This window comes from Erpetoichthys calabaricus, chromosome 8, assembly GCF_900747795.2.
Source record: "Erpetoichthys calabaricus chromosome 8, fErpCal1.3, whole genome shotgun sequence".
NCBI lineage: Eukaryota > Metazoa > Chordata > Cladistia > Polypteriformes > Polypteridae > Erpetoichthys > Erpetoichthys calabaricus.
The window spans coordinates 108,181,709-108,200,042 of NC_041401.2; positions in this window are offsets into that span (position 1 = coordinate 108,181,709).

Consider the following 18,334-nt stretch of genomic DNA (forward strand, 5'->3'; position numbering starts at 1 on the left):
ATGATTGACAGGAGCCTGCTCAGCGCCCATCGCTCCACCACAGATGTCAAACTGTCCAGCTCTGTGCCTACAATAAAGCCTGCCTTCCTCACCAGTTTGTCCATGGCATGAGGCATCCCTCTTCTTTATGCTGCCTTCCCAGCACACCACTGTGTAGAAGAGGGCGCTCGCCACAACCGTTTGATAGAACATCTGCAGCATCTTATTGCCAGCCTTCTAAGGAAGTATAGTCGGCTCTGTAGTACCATGGATATGTCATCAAATATATTACTCCCAGTTTAATGTTGTTGTCACAGGTATGTCTCAGAAACGTGGAAGGCTTGTTTTCCAAAATTGAAAACTTTGCTGCTTCACAATGGACATACTTGGTAAGTTTTATAGCTTGTTTTTAAGATGGGACCCAGGTACCCTTGATCTCCATTATAAACCGAAGTGCAGGATACATATTTTTTAAAATTACAAAAACATCATGCAGCACATAAATATATGCCAAAATTGTGAACAAACAGCTTATCATTTAAGGTTAGTGCTGGAATGCAACCAAATTTAATGTGATGATCAGGAGAAGAGTCATTTAAACAAGCAAGTGATGGTAAGCAGAAGTCTAATAAAGAAAGCATTAAACCCAGACTGTAACCCAAAAATACAAAGTCAAAATACTAAAGCATAAACTCAGGTATCGAGAGGACTTTTCAGGATCATAGACATGAAACGAATACCACAATTTAAAATAGTGGCAACTGGAAGTAAACAAAAATAACAGCCATTTAAAAAAAAATATATAAATATAGAAACGGATAAAAAAAAAACTCATAAGGGAAAATGTTAGTCAGAAATAAGAATCATTAAAGATATGTTTAAAGAAAAATTAAACTGAGTCCTTTAATGGGTTTTTTAAACTTGTCTGACAAAAATGGAAGTACCATTTTCCTTGCTTTTTACAACTTCAAACACATTGCTCTAAAACAATGACAAATATATTAAACTACAAACGTACAGTATGTGGGACAGTCATGACATAAGCTCACATGTCAAATGGTATGCCATTGTGAGCCAAGAAAAATATTTACAGAAGGGAATCAATTATTGCCACTGCCAGGAATATATGCATTTTCATATTAAATACTAAAAAGAATACTGCACTGCAGCCATTCCGAAGCCTGCCAATTTAACACACAGACTACATCATAAGTATGCAAGTGTTTCACTCTTTTTTCAGTGTCAGTTTAACCCAGTTATGTTTTTTCATTATTCATTTTCTATAGAAATAAATAGAATGAATAGACTGCTGGTGCATCATTTCACAAATAATTAACACATAGTCTATTAATGTACTTAGATTTTGTAGAGTTTAAAGTTTTTCCATCACATTCCATATTATCAAACTTAATGATTTCCACAGAGATTAACACATTTAACATTACTTGCTATATATGAATAGCTACTGTACCAGGCATTCCTTGTACTGTTTTAAATGCATATGTGTAACAAAAATGATTTTTTCAGCCTGCTTTCCCACTTTATCTTACCAAGCAGAAATAAGTTGGACATTTACCAGAGTGTAATTCCTAATTATCTTTTTCTCTTTTTTCTTAATTAGTTCCTAGTGAATGAATGGCAGTAATAAATCTATGGAATTGTGTTCTGTAATCTTGTGGTCAGTTGCACATGTATCATTCAAAGTATTAAAATATTATAATTTTTATATTATTTACCAAAAAGATTTTTAATAGTACTGTAATTGCTATATATATATATATATATATTGTGGCACACGGCTGGGGGTGGTACCCAGCCAGGACGCCCAAGAGGACTGGAGGAGGGCTTATGCCTCCTCCAGACCACGAGGGGGCGGCCACCCTGGTGGCTTTGAGGACCACGGGTACAGAGCTTTGATGCTCAACCCTGTAGGGGCCCGTGGTCACCGCCAGGGGGCACCCTGATACCTGTAGAGCCCTGGCCCTCAGCACTTCGGCCACACCCGGAAGTGCTGGGGGGAAGAAGACCAGGGACACCTGGAGTGCTTCCGGGTGCACAGCCAGTACTTTCGCCACACTGGGGAGTGCCAGCGGAAGATAATTGGGAGGTACCTGGAGCACATCCGGGTGGGGATAAAAGAGAGCCGCCTCCCTCCGTTCGATGGCTTGAGTTGGGAGTGGAGGCAAGGAGGCAGCCTGAAGAGAAAGAGGCAGTTTGGAAAGGCCTGAACTTTGGGGGAGTTTGGGGTTGTGAGTGCACCTTGTATATAGTAGAATGTATAATAAACGCGTGTTGGGTGAACCATCGCTGTCCACCTGTCTGCGTCCGGGCTGTATTCCACTATATATATATATATATATATATATATATAGCATAGTTTACTGTCAAATGATGCAAAGTGTATGTGACATGTTTTTCGCCCTCATTTGGGCTCATCAGGCGTACACACTGTATTGCTCAACTCTTGGGGAATGGCAGACCAACCACAAGCGTTACCTGGTAGGTAACCACCCACACAATTTAGGTCGGGACTCAGACTACGAATGCAATGAATGTAACTACTCTGGACCTACAGGCTGTCAAATAAACGAACCACACACCGTGGCACAGCGTAAAGGGGCTTCGTCTCTGATGCTGACGTCCGAGGTTCAATCCCCAAGAGGGGAGCAGTAGAGTGTGTATGCCTGATGAGCCCAAATGAGGGCAAAACACGAGTCACATACTCTTTGCATTATTTGACAGTAAACTATGCAACATTCCATGATCTGCTTCTCGCAACTGAAAAGGGCACCGTGGCGGATGTTTGCCGAATGGCAGACCAACCACAAGCGTTACCTGATAGGTAACCACCCACACAATTCAGGTCGGAACTCAGACTACGAATGCAATGAATATATATATATTTAAATTGGCTTGTATTCGCTGCAAAGACTGACAGTGGAAGATAACTGCACATCGGTTCTCCCATAATTCTATAATGAGTTTCATAGATATGTTTCCTATCTCCTCTGGGCGTGATTGTATGTGAAACTGTTTTTCATTTGTACTTGTTGTAATTGCCTTTATATGTGGTCCTTAAAGAAATATTGTTTGACCAGTAACGGCGTACTGCATGTATACACTTGGCTTGAGCATTCATAGTTTTCATACTCTTTCTCTGTACGTTTAGCATTTGTTTGCTCAGAGGTTGATGCACTTGCTGCTTCCTGAGCAGCTCTTCTTTTCTCCACCCTAGCAGCCCGCTTCTTTTCTTGTTTTGTCGGCATCTTTTCGCGTTAAAACTGATAAGACAGTGTTTATGTTGCGATTACTTAGTATGTTTTGCTGGCCGCTGCCGAGAGTTGATTCTATAATAAAATAAAATAAAAATGAAAAGAGGAATAACCTTGGAGGTCAATCATCACCCTGAAAGAGAATAGTAGACGTCACGTACTATATACAGGTATGTACCAAATTTCAGGTCAATAGGTCAAACGGTTTGCGAGCTACAGGTGATTTAAAATCCTGGACAGACAAACAAATAGCCAGGGTAGCGTATTATATATAAAGATTTACAAAGAATTTCGTCATGGTGCATGCTGTTAATGTGAATGCAAATTAAGATTGATTAATTGATTAAGATTGATTAATTGATGTCAGTTTGCTTAGTCCTTAATTTATTTGTATGTTCTATACATGTCAGGACTGGACATTCCTTGATGGCAAATCAACCCCATGATATTTTTAATAGAACAAGATTTACCACAATGGAAATTTCCTAGGTGCCTGTGGAAATACTTCATGGCATTTATAGCTGTGTGCTTTCCAAGTTCACAAAATCAAGCAGCTACTGACCTGGCAAGATAGGGTCCAACATAAATCAAATGAACACCAACAGTACTATTCACAATTCAAGAATGTTTGTTTTTTTAAAAAAATAAGTGAAAATTGAAAGAAGAACAAATCTCGCCCCTCCTCGAACTGCCACCTTATTGTGGTGGAGGGGTTTGCGTGTCCCAATGATCCTAGGAGCTCTGTTGTCCGGGGCTTTATGCCCCTGGTAGGGTCACCCAAGGCAAACTGGTCCTAGGTGAGGGATGAGACAAAGTGCGGTTCAAAAGACCTTCTATGATGAACAAAAAATTTGGATGGCGCTTTTCCTTGCCCAGACGCGGGTCACCGGGGCTCCCCTCTGGAGCCAGGCCTGGAGGTGGGGCTCGATGGTGAGCGCCTGGTGGCCGGGCTTGCACCCATGGGGCTCGGCCAGGCACAGCCCGAAGAGGCAACATGGGTCCCCCTTCCCATGGGCTCACCACCTATGGGAGGGGCCAAGGAGGTTGGGTGCAGTGTGAGTTGGGTGGTGGCCGAAGGCGGGGACCTTGGCGGTCCGATCCTCGGCTACAGAAGCTGGCTCTTGGGACATGGAATGTCACCTCTCTGAAGGGGAAGGAGCCGGAGCTAGTGCGCGAAGTTGAGAGGTTCCAGCTAGATATAGTCGGACTCACCTCGACGCACAACTTGGACTCTGGAACCAATCTCCTTGAGAGGAGCTGGACTCTCTACCACTCTGGAGTTGCCCCCGGTGAGAGGCTCCGAGCAGGTGTGTGCATACTTATTGCCCCCCAACTTGGAGCCTGTACATTGGGGGTTTACCCTTCGGGTGGGGGGATGGGTCCTAACTGTTGTTTGTGCGTATGCACCGAACAGCAGTTCGGAGTACCCACCCTTTTTGGAGTCCCTGGAGGGGGTGCTAGAGGGCATACCTTCTGGGGACTCCCTCGTACTGCTGGGAGACTTCAATGCTCACGTGGGCAATGACAGTGAGACCTGGAAGGGTGTGATTGGGAGGAATGGCCCCCCCGATCTGAACCCGAGTGGTGTTTTGTTGTTGGACTTCTGTGCTCGTCACGGATTGTCCATAATGAACACCATGTTCAAGCATAAGGATGTTCATATGTGCACTTGGCACCAGGACACCCTAGGCCTCAGTTTGATGATCAACTTTGTGGTCGTGTTGTCGGACTTGCGGCCACATATCTTGAACACTCGGGTGAAGAGAGGGGCGGAGCTGTCAACTGATCACCACCTGGTGGTGAATTGGCTTCGATGGTGGGGGAGGATGCCGGTCAGGCCTGGTAGGCCCAAACGTGTTGTGAGGGTCTGCTGGGAACGTCTGGTAGAGCCCCTGTCAGAAGTAGCTTCAACTCCCACCTCCGGCAGAACTTCGACCACGTCCCGAGGGAGGTGGGGGACATTGAGTCCGAATGGGCCATGTTCCATGCCTCTATTGTTGAGGCGGCTGACCAGAGCTGTGGCCATAAGGTGGTTGGTGCCTGTCGTGGCGGCAATCCCCGAACCCATTGGTGGACACCGGTGGTGAGGGATGCTGTCAAGCTAAAGAAGGGGTCCTACTGGTCCCTTTTGTCTTGTGGGACTCTGGAGGCAGCTAATATTTACCGGCAGGCCAAGCGGAATGCGGCTTCAGTGGTTGCTGAGGCAAAAACTCGGGCATGGGAGGAGTTTGGGGAGGCCATGGAGAACGACTTTCAGACGGCTTCGAGGAGATTTTGGTCCACCGTCCGGCATCTCAGGAGGGGGAAGCAGTGCAGTGTCAACACTGTATATGGTGGGGATGGTGCGCTGCTGACCTCGACTCGGGACGTTGTGGGTCGGTGGGGGGAGACCTCCTCAATCCCACTAACATGCCTTCCAATGAGGAAGCAGAGCCTGGGGATTCGGAGGTGGGCTCCCCCATCCCTGGGACTGAGGTCACCGAGGTGGTCAAAAATCTCCTTGGTGGCAGGGCCCCGGGGGTGGATGAGATACGGCCGGAGTTCCTCAAGGCTCTGGATGTTGTAGGGCTGTCTTGGTTGATACGTCTTTGCAACATTGCATGGACATCAGGGACAGTGCCTCTGGATTGGCAGATCGGGGTGGTGGTCCCTCTCTTTAAGAAGGGGGACCGGAGGGTGTGTTCCAACTACAGAGGGATCACACTCCTCAGCCTCCCTGGAAAAGTCTATTCGGGGGTTCTGGAGAGGAGGGTCCGTCGGATAGTCAAACCTCAGATTCAGGAGGAACAGTGTGGTTTTCGTCCTGGTTGCGGAACAGTGGACCAGCTCTACACCCTTAGCAGGGTCCTGGAGGGTGCATGGGAGTTCGCCAACCAGTCTACATGTGTTTTGTGGACTTGGAAAAGGCGTTCGACCGTGTCCCTCGGGGAATCCTGTGGGGGGTGCTCCGGGAGTATGGGGTACCGGACCCCCTGATAAGGGCTGTTAGGTCCCTGTACAACTGGTGTCAGAGCTTGGTCTGCATTGCCGGCAGTAAGTCGAACCCATTTTCAGTGAGAGATGGACTCCGCCAGGGCAGCCCTTTGTCACCGATTCTGTTCATAACTTTCATGGACAGAATTTCTAGGCGCAGCCAGGGTGTTGAGGGGGTCCGGTTTTGTGGACTCAGGATTGGGTCACTGCTTTTTGCAGATGATGTTGTCCTGTTTGCTTCATCAGGCCGTGATCTTCAGCTTTCTCTGGATCGGTTCGCAGCTGAGTGTGAAGCGGCCGGGATGGGAATCAGCACCTCCAAATCCGAGGCCATGGTCCTCAGCCGGAAAAGGGCGGAGTGCCCTCTCAGGGCCCTCTCTATGGAGTGCCCTCTCTGTGTTCCAACCCTCACCTACGGTCATGAGCTATGGGTAGTGACCGAAAGAATGAGATTGCGAATACAAGCGGCTGAAATGAGTTTCCTCTGCAGGGTGTCTGGGCTCTCCGTTAAAGATAGGGTGAGAAGCTCAGTCATCCAGGAGGGGCTCAGAGTAGAGCCGCTGCTCCTCTGCATCAAGAGGAGTCAGATGAGGTGGCTCGAGCATCTGATCAGGATGCCTTCTGGACGCCTCCCTGGTGAGGTGTTCCGGGCACGTCCAACAGGGAGGAGGCCCTGGGGAAGACCCAGGACACGCTGGAGGGACTATGTCTCCCGGCTGGCCTGGGAACGCCTTGGGATTCTCCCGGAAGAGCTAGAGGAAGTGGCCGGAGAAAGGGAAGTCTGGGCATGCTGCCCCCGCAACCCGACCTCGGATAAGTGGAAGAGGATGGATGAATGGAACAAATCTCAAAAAATACAGGAAAAAAGTTATCACACCCCCATCACAAAAACAGACAACAATGTTTCTTTGTAGCCTTTATAAATTAGCTTTCTAATATTAAACTTAAGTTTTGTGTTATAAAATGATTTTGCTCTTTTATTGTAGATTGTAATATATTACAGGGTACACTTTACAGTTTGAAATTGTTGGCTCACCATGCCAATGAAAAATAACCTGACCATCTTCAGAATTTGACAAGACAAAAAACTAGAATATTCCATTTGTATGAAAGCTTTTAGAGGATAACATTAGCCTTCCATTATCTATTTAACTGTATGTTCTGAATAATAATATAAAGCCAAATATTTTATCACAAAGTACACTTAGTAGAATGGCTCTTATGGCACATATATTTAGGTTTTTTTTTGTTATTTGGTCTCTGTTGCTGGTTTTACTGAACATAACATATAAACACATAAAATGTAATTGTAATGTAATAATACTTTTTTTTTAAATAACAATCGTAAATTTACTACAGAAAAAACAGTAGCTGGTGCATGTTTGGCATCAATTGCAGCCTGGATTTGCTTTAGCTTTACCCATCTCTGACCAGGAGAAAGGAAGACATAGATATTTAATTTGCAAATTGTGCAAATATGTTCTAATTTACCTTTCCGCAAATCCTATTGGGAAAGAACTGAGCATATGATGTATTTATACTAGAGATGAATGACTTGTATTGCAATAGACTTGATCTCCTTCTGAAAATTCATATTTTTCCTTGAATAGAGAGAAAGCCATTCGTATTTTTTCATATCCAGGATTATGAGTCTCAGGGCTATTGCTGCATTTACACATTTCATTGGTTTATTACATTTCAATGAGAGTACACCATTGAGCTCAGTGGGGAAAAAAAGCTCCAGCCTCAATAAAAGCACTTCATTTTCGCATTATACTTCAGGTATCATGCTTAGTAGTTTAATAACCATTTTTCTTGAAGAAAAATAAAAAGTGTTTAACCAAAAAAAAAAAAAAAAAAGATGTGAAAAACTTTAATTTAATAAAGATGTAAACTGTTGCTTTTTATCTTTTGTGCTTTTATCACTTGCCAGTATTTTTCCAAGAGTAATTAAAAAATGCATTCTTTTTACCTAATGGATTTAAAAAATGTGTTATTACTGATGTTACTATTATTAAATCTAATTTTGTTTTCTGCAAATATGCTTACTTTAAGTACTTTCTACTTTATGTTTTAAAATCTGTTAAGATTAATTAAATAGAAAAATTCATTTCCAAACCAATTATAATCTAATCCTTAATATCAGAGTACTGTATTTAGGATAGCTTCGGCTTCTTTGATTTTAGGCAAAAAATGTTTTATTCACATTTAAACTAATAGGGCTAACCAAAAATAAGTAGAATAATGAGTATATGTTCTTCATGCCCATGTAATAAACTCCAACAGATGCCTTAACTAAGTAAGACTACTTTCCAATTTATGAGAAAGTGTGAATATTAGAATATTTATATAAATGCACACATCCATTGTCAAACTCACATAATCCACTTTCAAGTCACAGGGTGCTGAAATGTATGCCAGCAGCACTGGCAGACGGTGGAAAAGAACCCTAGGCAGGATGCCAGCCCACCACGGGGCCCACTCAGGCACAGACTCACACTTCAGTTTTTCAAATAATACTCTGTGTACCATATGTTGGCACATAATGCATTTTTATTTTAAGTACTACACTCCCACTGAATCCACTGAAATTTGGGTTAATTTTTAATTGCTGAAGTTAAGATACAGTGATTTTATAATATGTGGTGCATCAAAAATCTATAAAAATAATGGGATAAAATGTCAAGAACAGTATAGAGAAAAGGACATGTGTGCCTTTCTAAGACAAGACAGAAACCGATTTTTAGAAATGTAGAAAAATGACTATTAAAAGACACAGTCCATTTCTCAGTGTAGGTTTGAATCTATCAAACAGGAAGAGGCACTCCCATAAATAACAGATGCAAAATGTACAAAATATTCTCTTTGTAAGCAAATAAACATAGGGATAGAATAAACATGTGGTTGACCAAAGTACATCTTAATAAACATGGATCTTCTCTGGGCCTACCGGTAGATGCTTCAGTTGCTGTTTACCAGGTAAGAGGGCGTGCTGACTTGCCTACCCTACATACTCAATCAGTCCACTAAGTGACCTACCAGATCTAGTCTCCGTTTGATTGTAAACCCTGTTAGAGGTGTAATTCAAATCAGATAGCCTAATCACTTAGGTAATAATCAAGTAAGAGCATGAAGGATCCTATCTGCTAAAAAACACATTGTTAGTTGTCTGCTTTATATGGTATGTTTGTAAGTGAGTCATGTCCCCATTACAAGTGATTGCTGAAAATCTCAGAAAAAGATTTTGATGGGCATCAAACTGCAAAAGGCAGCCAAAAGACCTTAACCTTCATCCATTCATAAATGTAAACTGTCCTAGTAGCGCATACAAATTACACAGAATGTACTCTATAAAACAGAATGAAAAGTAGGGTAATATTTACAAAAAAATAGCAATCTACACTTGCATTTAGACAAATCTGGAAAAAAGAGTGAATCTAAAGAGTGGTTTACCAAAAATTATACTTAATTAACGGATAAAAACACTAGGGTCAAATCAAAGCCCAACCACTATCTGAGTTGGTGTTTGCACATTCTCTCCAGACCAGGATGTTGTCTCTCTGGATAAACTCTCTGGGTCAGTTGCAGGGTACCATACTTGCAGAAGATCAAGACCAGACTACATAGTAGGGTACTAAGAGATCATGTTCCTCTGGTCTAAGAGCTGTCTCAGTGTACAGCAGTTGCACTTTGCTTCCTGAAGTCGGAAAACGGAATAAAGTTGCCTACTAACTTAGACCACAACGTGAAAAGGTTCAACAGAATTAATACGGTGAGTACTCTTATAAAATTAACTTCTGCATGCAACAGACAGGATTGCACAGACAAGAAAAAGCATGTCTTTTTTAGAGCATGGTGATCACAAATCTAGGTATATTCTCACTAGTAAGTACATTATATACTCTGAGCACAAGATCCCTTGATTTATATTCAATAGTTTTCACAATACATCCCAATTTTTTATTAGCCTTCTCAATTGCTCCTTCACATTGCCTAGACAATGCAAATTACAATTGGGGCTTTAGGTGAGACTAGGGTTCTTTATTTTTTTGCCTTGCAATCTGGGGACATAAAAAGGAACACACAAGATAGGCAGTGCAGAAGTTAACTTCTTAAAATCCACTTCCCATAAAAGGCACACTGTATGTTGACACTATATCATTAGCATAAATAAGAAACAAATGAAACATTCCCAGGAGGGTCCTTCTGCCATAAACCCATGTTGGCTGATATTTAATATACTGTCTTCATGCAAGTACTGTTTTAACCTACTCCTTATTGTAGTTTCGTATTGGCTTATTGGGCTCTAATTACTAGGATCCATTTTGTCCCCCTTTCTTGTGGACTGGAGTTAGACTTGTGTTATGATACAGCATCACCAAAAACAGCAAAAATAGATACAGGTCTCAAAATATCACAAGGCAGACCAGGACTTCAGTTGTTCTGATCCACAGAAACAGGCTTCACCCTTGACAGCCTTGCCCCAAGCTCAAATGACAGGCTTTCTGGCCTGCATAGTCTCAAAATGTGGCTCATGACTTTAAAGTACAAACACTTCAGGAAACACAAACTTGTCTTACAGGAGAGAGAAGGAGCAGGAACCTCAGGCCTTTCAGGCAAAAATGTAACAATCTTCCTTATTTTCAATGGTTTATCTATATATATAAAATCCCTATGTGCGTCCAGGTGTCCGTGTGTGGGTGTCTTCTGGTGAAGTGCGCAGGTGCGGGGCACAGTGCTATGCGCGATATTACTGTCAGAGAAAGTTAGAGGCGTTTTACGGAAATACAAACCAGTATTACTACGAGAGGAAATTAAAGGTACACAATACAGTGACGCATATTACAGCCACATACAAGCCAGTATTACTGTCAGAGGAGATTAAAGGCATATTACCAACGTGCACGCCTGTATTACCACCAGAGAAAATTAAAGGTATATTACGGACGTATATTACGGACGTACAAGCCAGCGGACGTACAAGACGGTATCCTTCAATAAGGGCGCGCACAAAAAGGCGAGCCTCAAAAGGACGACCTCAATTGGGCGCGCGTAAATAAAGATCTGCACCTGTTGCTCTTCACATATTCCAGAGCCATTTGAACTAAATTATCTACGTGCCCTTATTGAATAGAGCCGTACAAGACAGTATTACTGTCACAGAAAATTAAAGACACACAATACATGGTGGCAGCCCACGAAGAACGGTCAGCTCAGCAAGTAAACATCAACAAAAGAAAGGCTGAAAGAAAGAAAAATACGACCAACAAAAAGAATGAGGTCAAAGTCCCTTGCCATTTAATATAGACTGTTCCTACTAATGTTTATGCACTACTGTTCTAGCGCCCGTTATTGTAACAGGCTAAATGACTAGTTAAAAAGAAAAGGAAGAAGAAGACTGTAAATGCAGGAAAAAAGAAAGCACAAAAATATCAAAATGAGTTAGCCTAAATAAACAAGAAAAAAGCAAACCATTCCAATCTGAAAATCAAAAGGCATAATCCAAATACAGAGCAAAAATATACCTAGAAATCCAGACTATACTTACAATAAAGATCCTTACTCCTCCACACTTAATGACTCTAATGGACATCTGCACTCACACAGAATAAAGGGTCCAAGGGTGGTTCTTCAGCAATGACATCACACTTGACCCAGTTCTTGGGGTTTCACTCATTGAACACAAGGACAATATCCAAGAATAGATAAATAAAAAGAAGGCATAAACAAACTAATATATTACATGAAAAAATGACATTACATGTAAAATAATAATTGAAAAACCACAGAAATGACAAAGAAAGGAAAAACATACTTAAGTCAGGGATCAGACCATGGCTGCAACACAACATATTTCAACCTTTCAATCATCAGGTCATCAGGTATTTCTCAGATATGAATTTAATGTTGGAATATGCTTAATAAAAGTTTACTAAGGTGCTCCTAAACCATGAATATAAACCTAATACTACAAAGTAGACCATAATCTTTGTTCTTGGTTACTGCCAACAGTAGTCACACAGTATATAGCAGACCTATTCATCAAATGTAATGCTTAACTATACCAGACTACCGACATTTTTTTTTTTTTTTTTTTGTTCTTTATTTCGCCTTATACAATTTCTTGTATTAGGAATTTGGTAGTTTTCGCATACCCCTTGGGGTCAGAGCGCAGGGTCAGCCATTGTACAGCGCCCCTGGAGCAATTTACAGGTTAAGAGCCTTGCTCAAGGGCCCAGCAGAGCAGCGGCCTTTTTTTTTTTTTGGCAGTGACGGGGTTTTGAACCAGCAACCTTTGGGATACCCGCGCAGATCCTTAGCCTCAGAGCCACCACTCCACCTATATATATGTTGATGAAATATTGTGTTGTACCTTTAAGTGGTTTGAGCCACCACTCCGCCTATATATATGTTGATGAAATATTGTGCCGTACCTTTAAGTGGTTTCAGCCTTTTTTTTTCTGGGTAATATTTATTTAACCACTGTGGAAGAAATCAATATATTAATTAAAGAAACAAAACGTATCTTCTACTAGGACAAGTTTGATAAATCCTCTTTGAGTCAGTAATCAGGCAGGAGGAAACCTGTTCATTTCTTTAATTATCTCTTCAGCAAATGTCAAAGAGGGAGCATTCATCAGCATTCACCACAGTAGTCAAAGTATTTTACAGAATAGTCAAAGAAGTGAGGGCAGACATTTTACAAACAACTGAATATATAATAATAGTGCTAATTAATGAATACATTTTACCTGACATCTACTCTGATTGGTCCATTGACTTACACGTCCATATAAAACTCTGTTTTATGATACTCTTGTTCTTCTTATACCTGCTTATGAAGTTTGAATTTTCGGGTGTTTTGTAAATTTTCTTCAATATTGTCCTTTACAGTCTTACATTTTTAGTGATGCCTTTTTTTTATCAATTTCCTCAATTTTTTCCATTTTACTGTTTTTTAGAATACAGTAATCCCTCGCTATATCGTGCTTTAACTTTCACGGCTTCACTCTATCGCGATTTTATATGTAAGCATATTTAAATATATATCGTGGATTTTTTGCTGGTTCGTGGGTTTCAGTGGACAATGGGTCTTTTAATTTCTGGTACATGCTTCCTCAGTTGGTTTGCCCAGTTGATTTCATACAAGGGATGCTATTGGCAGATGTCTGAGAAGCTACCCAATCAGAGCACGTATTGCGTATTAAATAAAACTCCTCAAATATATTGTGAGCACGGGGGCTGTTCGCACCCCTAGAGGATACGGCCGCTCCTCAAAAAACGCTTAAAAACTACCTTCACATTGCTCCCTTCCTTGCTGGGCTTACTTGTGGTTGCTTTGTTGCGTGATATGCTTCCCGCATGGTGCTTCACATACTTAAAAGCTCAAACAGCTCTCTCTCTCTCTCTGTTGCTCTGACATTCTCTGCTCCTTACAGAGGTGGTGTCAGCAGGGGGGCTGTTCGCACCCCTAGAGGATACTGACGCTCATCTAAAAAATGCTGAAAGACTACCTTCACATTGCTCCTTTCCTTGCTGGGCTTCCTTGCAGCTGCTTTATCAAGCAACATGCTTCCCGCACGGTGCTTCGCATACTTAAAAGCCCAAAACAGCACCTATTGATTTTTGATTGTTTGCTTTTCTCTCTTTCTCTCTCTGACATTCTCTGCTCCTGACGCTCAGTCCTTTGAAGAGGAAGAAATGTTTGCATTCTTTTAATTGTGAGACGGAACTGTCATCTCTGTCTTGTCATGGAGCATGTTTAAACTTTTGAAAAAGAGACAAATGTTTGTTTGCAGTGTTTGAATAATGTTCCTGTCTCTCTACAACTTCCTGTGTTTCTGTGCAAATCTGTGACCCAAGCATGACAATGTAAAAATAAACATATAAACATATGGTTTCTACTTCGCGGATTTTCACCTTTCGCGGGGGGTTCTGGAATGCAACCCCTGCGATCGAGGAGGGATCACTGTATACTCATTTTGTGCCAGGACAAGAATGTCTCTGAAGCAACACTAATTATCATTCCTAGTGTTGTGCAGATGTTTTCTTATGCCCCATAAAATCTACTTTTTGCACAATGATGCATTTTTATTTTGGTTAATGTATGTTTTCAAAACCAATTATAATGTAACTATGTTGAGATGGTTCTGTTTTTATTGTTTGAGAAAAACACATTTTCTGCAAGGCAAATGAACTTGTATTTTAAGCATGACCTACAATGAAAGGCTCTTCACCTGCCCTTACAGCACAGTGTTGTTGATCCTTGATCTCTGCTGTCTTCTCAGCAGTTAATACTTCCATTTTTTGATCCACAGTCATTTTAAGTTTGTTTGAATAAGCAAATTCAGAAAATTATTGAAATAAGAGAAAAATGTTAGGGCTTAAAATGTACAATTACATCTTTCCACTTAAAACCATGTCCCTAAGAATTAAATATCATTATGCTATACTTCTGTCACATTAACCTTTTTGCAATCCACTAACACTAAAAACTAGGAAAGGACTCTGCAACCCCATACCAGAATTGTGCTTAACAGCAAAGATGACAGTGCAGCTATTTACCATAACTCTTGCTACAGTAGCAACTGCTATTCTGTTCATCTAGCTTCTCATTTGCTTTTACATTAAACTTTTTCTTTTTTTAAAATTCACCTGCTATCTGCCTCTATAATGTTTGCACTTCATCTGCTTAATGCAAATGTGGGATAGATGAATTTCTTGTGTGTTGTCATGCATGCGCACCAGAGGACCACTTTCCAGGCTCACCTAAGGTATGTGGTACAACCCCAGGACAAGAGGGGACGCTGTCGCTAACAGTCTCGTCATTTTTTTCCCCTCATAGCCTCAAGAAACACCATTAAAAGCCATGGAGTCAAAGAAGTTCTGCCTCTTGCAGTCTGTCCGGAATAAAAGGGTGACGCTCTTGGAAGGTGGGGTCTTATTTGCACCTGACCACACTGGACAGAAAGTCTTTAAATGCCTCCATAGCGATTTAGAAGGAAACAAGCAAACAACTGCAGCGTCATGAAGCACATGTTTTGTTTTGACGTTTTTTTTTTTTTCAAATTAAAAAGAGTTTTGCCTGGTTGGCACCCCAGCTTTTTCTGGACTCACCCTGCCTCAGCACTCCACCCCACTACAGTGGTTATAAATATTTGGTTATTCTGAAATTTTCCAAATTCTGAAAATCAATATAAAGTGAGGACACCACATGAATTACCTTAATGTGGTGCATTCTGCACAGCATTACATGATCAGTAGTATTGTTTTAAAATTTACAAATGAAAATTTAAATCATATTATGATGAAAGAAAAACAAAAATACCTGCCACACCCCAGGTCCAAACCTTGAAGTGCAATAAATTTACTATCAACATGATGCTGTAAGGGCATACAATTCTTTATGTGGTTTGGAGCAGAGGTCGATTTTTAAATATATGAATTGGAATATTCAATGACTAGCAATACTTTTTAAAAGGAGGATTTTTCAAAGGTTCAATAATAAAGAATAAGTCTTTCTCTAGAAAAGTAAAGTCTAGAATGTAATCTATACTAATAAAAGGCAAAGCCCTCACTGACTCACTGACTGACTGACTGACTGACTGACTGACTGACTGACTCATCACTAATTCTCCAACTTCCCGTGTAGGTAGAAAGCTGAAATTTGGCAGGCTCATTCCTTACAGCTTACTTACAAAAGTTAGGCAGGTTTCATTTCGAAATTCTACGCGTAATGGTCATAACTGGAACCTGTTTGACTGACTCACTCATCACTAATTCTCCAACTTCCCGTGTAGGTAGAAGGCTGAAATTTGGCAGGCTCATTCCTTACAGCTTACTTACAAAAGTTAGGCAGGTTTCATTTCGAAATTCTACGCGTAATGGTCATAACTGGAACCTGTTTTTTTGTCCATATACTCTAATGGAGGAGGCGGAGTCACGTATTGCATCATCACGTATTACGCCTCCTACGTAATCACGTGAACTGAAAACGAGGAAGAGATTTACAGCACAAGTCAAACGCGGGAACGAAGGTAAATGACGTTAATTGTTGACTGTCTTTTAATACTGTGTAATTGTTGAGTGTCTTTTAATACTGTGTAAGCATACATATTAACACATGTGCAATTAAACGTGTGCATTTACGGGGTGATTTCTCAGGCTTAAAAGCTCGCCTTTTATTAAAAAGGTAAATGCAAATTCTTTTCATTCTGAAGGGCACAAACCACGTTAGATTTCAGCCGTTAAACGCGCAAAAATGTCAGTACACCAGATAAATAAGCGCATCATATTATCAGTTGTATTGTATGCTTACAATACATATAGAAATGTGTTAATCGTTAACTAATATTATGGGATGGTGTTTTTCGATTCGCGCCTTGATTTAAACGATTGCATGTCTTGGTGGGTTTGCGTAGCTTATTGTCAATATCTTTACACCTCTTTTTAAGACTTAATTTAAAAAGGTTTTCTTTTCTTCTTAATTAAAATTTAAAAGCAATACTTCACCGCTGCGAAGCCCCTCTCGCGCTGATGTCCGAGGTTCGATTCCCGTAAGCGAGTGCAGTGAGTGTGTATGCCTGATGAGCCAAGAATAAGGGGGAAAGACGTGTCGCGTACTCTTTGCATTATTTGACAGTAAACTATTTTCATCCATTCTATGATCTGCTTCTCACAACTGAAGGCACCGTTGCTGATGTTACCTGACTTGCTGGCCAACCATAAGCGTTACCTGGTAGGTAACCACCCACTCACTTCACTCCCTTACGGGAATCGAACCTCGGACATCAGCACTAGAGGCGAAGCCCCTAAAATTGCGCCACGGCGTGTGGTTCGTTTATTTGACAGCATGTAGATCGGGGTAATTACATTCATGGCATTCGTAGTCTGATTCACAATCTGATTGTATGGGTGGTTACCTACCAGGTAACGCTTATGGTTAGCCAGCATGTCAGCTCGAAGTGATCACTCGAGTGAAGGCAGCTTCACAAAAAAACAGATCCTTAACAAACTGTTATTGGTATATTTTCCCTCAATTTTAAAAGGTTTTCTTTTCTTCTTAATAAAAATTTAAAAGCAGTACTTCGCCGGTGCGAAGCGCAGGGATTTGAGCGAATGACGCATACAGACATATTCATGAGTGCAGGTACTTCGGAAAGAAAGCACCGTGTAAACCTAAACTTTAAATTAAGTTCATAGACCTACAAAAGGTTGCCATTGATTTGAGGCAAGATTGCTTTTCTCATGTACAACTATACATTGCATTCTTAACAGTAAGCTTGCACGGCTTGGTTATATTACAACCTGAGTGCTGAACTGACAACATCGTATACAAACAGAACTATAACAATCGTAATAAACAAACAAAAAAAAAAAGCGAAGAACCCTTGGATTTAGTAAAAAGGCTCCTTCCTTGGCAAAGCAAGGAAAAAGGAAGACCTTATATGGCGTTTGTTTATAAAACAGCGGAAAAGCTGTGTTAAGGCTGCTTCACAAAAAAACAGATCCTTAACAAATTGCTATTGGGATATTTTCCCTCAATTTAAAAAGCTTTTCTTCTTAATAAAAATTTAAAAGCAGTACTTCGCGGGGATTTAGATATAGATATATATATATATATATATATATAGATATATATAAATATACATATATAGATATAGATATTTGCAGTTGGAGATCCACGAAGGGAGAAAAAAAAAACGAATCACGTATCATAAAATAATTTTATTCCTGAGCTTTCAACCCCTATCAGGGATCTTCGTCAGAGGATGATGCTTAGACTTACAAGAATCAAAGGCAATATATAGCAACACATTCAGTGTTGGGGGTGGGGGGTGAGTGGCAGTGGGTGGAGGTGACTAAGTCAGTATATAGATATATATAGAGATATATATATATCTATATATATATATATATATATATATATATATATATATATATATATGTCTATATATATATATATATATATATATATATATATATATATATATATATATATATATATATATATATATGTAAGCTTATAAGTACTGCCTTACTTCTCTTTAAGAAAGGAAGATGTAATGATACTTGATTTAAACGATTCCATGTCTTGGTGGGTTTGCGTA